Genomic DNA, 2,203 nt, shown 5'->3' on the forward strand with positions numbered 1-2,203 from the left:
GGATTAAAGGCGTGCGCCACCACGCCCGGCTGTGCATTTTGTTTTGATTTGGGTTCTATGACTATGTATGTGTAAATATCTAAAAAATTGTTTTAAATGAAGAACTTCTGGGTACTTAACCTGAACAGGAGATTAAATGGGAGGGAGATGACTTTGGCTGTGGGTTGCATTAATCTCAGCCGCCATGTCACACACACAGCCGGGGATCACAAGACACCGGTAAATCCACATCCAGCACGGGGGGTGGGGGTGGGCGTCCAGGCCAGGCAGTGCCCCCTAGAAGGGTTAAGGGTGCTTACCCTCAGAGGGCCCACTCAACCCGAAGGACTTGCGTCTGGGGAGGCGAGGAGCTAATGAAGAGAATGAGTATTTGGGAGTCTCCCCAAGGACCCATCGGTATCCTGTGCCAGTCTTAGAGCTATTTGTGAGCTCAAAGGGAAAACAGGAAATCTGAAGTAGGCAACACTTTAGGATCTCAACTTTCCAGACAAATCCAGTTCCCAGGGGATTGGATAGATCTAGGGTGGGGGAACATACATCCCTTCTGCGTCGGGTTTGCAAAAAGCTGGGAGGGCTCTCCAAATGCCAGTTCAGAGCTGCTGCTGGCTGGACTCATCCTGAAAACCCCTGGGTAAAGATGCAAATCTCTGCACAGGCTCCTGTGGCCTCGCCATTCTGGAACGCTCAGTATTCGCGCCAGACCTGTTTGCTGGTATGCGCTTGAGAGCTTTCCCCCGAGATCGGTTAAAGGGAGGAAGAGCATCCCACCGAGGGACGCAGGGCCGGGCCTAGCGGCGCGCGGCTGCTGATGACCGTCCTCCCCGAAGGCTACGTGCAGGGGAGCCAGGGCACCCCGGGGAGAGGCTGCTGGGCCGCAGGCCCCGGACTCCAGACGGGGAGACTCCAATGGGGACGTACCGCTGGTGAGTCCCCTTCCCGCCTAGACCTGGCCAAGCCAAGTCCGAAGGGGATCGTCGGGGCGCTGGGAGCCCCCCAGGACACCCGCACCACTCCAGAACGCCTCCTTAGCCCGGTGCACCCGCCCCGTCCCCGCCCCGCGCACGCGCGCCGCGGCCTCCTACCTTCGCGGTCGGCCGCCAAGACCGAGAGGGCACAGGCATGGGCGGGGCGTGCGCCCAGGGGGCGGGGTTCAGAGGCGTGGCAACGTAGAAGGCGGGGTTAGAATGGCGGGAGGCTCGACCTAAGAGGAAGGCCTCCGCGTTGCAGGATTGGGGGCGGAGGCTTAGGAGATGGCTCCAACGAGCGAGAGCGGGACCGAGGCTGAGTGAGTGCCTCCTGCTGGAGAAAAGCGGCAAGGACGGAGCGTGAGCTTCACGGTGAAGAAAAAAACCGCTCCGCCAAAGGGGCGTGACGTAACCTTGGGCGTGGCTCCGTTGAAGGGGCGTGTCCGAAACGAAGCAAAGCGCCCGCGGGGTGGAAAAAGGCAGTACGGGGCGGGGATGTGGCCATGGGCGTGGCTCATGGGGCGGGGGCGGGGGCGGGGCGGAGCGAGCCGGGCTGATCGCTGGAAGGCTCTCCAGCAAGGGGCGAGGAAGTGTGGCCGCTTACCTTCCTCCTCGTTCTTCCTGATGCCCGCCTTTATTGCTCTGGACCGCCCAGCAGTGGGATCGTCTGAACCTTCCGTAGGGCGGGAAGCGTCCCAGCTGCAGAGGCTTACCGCCTTATGGGTGTTAAGTCTCTGTGTGATCCAGGTGGTGGCTATCTCCTTCCGGCCCTCAGTCACAGAAGCAGTGCGGGAGGCTTTAAAAATCTAACCCACGGCAGAAGACTGCTTTCCTGATGGCAGAGCCCTCCTGCTGAGCACTCTGCCCTTGATTCGTTCACTTGTAAAATGGTGGTGCAGACAGGAGGCAGATAGGGGTTAAGAGGGCTTGTTCTTGCAGAGGACCTAGATTCGATTCCCAGCCCCCACTCACTTATAGCGAAACACAGTCACATAAAATAATAATTTAAGTCTTATTTTTAAAAAGGGTGGTGCCCTGATTGTGCCTGGTCTACAGAGTGAGTTCCAGGACAGCCAGGGGTGTGCAGAGAAACACTGTCCCGAAAAACCAAAAAAAAAAAAAAAAAAAAAAAAAGAGGTGGTCCCCTGATTGTTATCATATCATCCTGCAGGCTCATCTGTCTGATTCTTCTAAATGGAATAAAACAGAACCAGACCTCTGAATAGCTGAGTGCAGGA

The 2,203-nt window shown here is 57.5% G+C and overlaps 1 protein-coding gene across 4 annotated transcripts in view; it reads right to left on the reverse strand.

The window, feature by feature from the left end:
- The window catches only part of Crocc (ciliary rootlet coiled-coil, rootletin), a 44,985-nt gene extending 43,839 nt beyond the window's left edge, over window positions 1-1,146 (reverse strand). For 2 of the 4 annotated variants that reach the window (XM_021159582.1, XM_029476503.1), the window contains exon 1: window positions 1,083-1,146. The gene's annotated coding sequence lies outside the window, so the exon portion shown is untranslated. Of the gene's footprint in view, window positions 1-120; window positions 185-918; window positions 1,009-1,082 lie in introns of those variants that run through there. The other 2 variants (XM_029476501.1, XM_029476504.1) reach the window with 2 other exon arrangements.
- Between the last annotated feature and the right edge of the window lie 1,057 nt (window positions 1,147-2,203).

This window comes from Mus caroli, chromosome 4 (assembly GCF_900094665.2).
Source record: "Mus caroli chromosome 4, CAROLI_EIJ_v1.1, whole genome shotgun sequence".
NCBI classification, from domain to species: domain Eukaryota; kingdom Metazoa; phylum Chordata; class Mammalia; order Rodentia; family Muridae; genus Mus; species Mus caroli.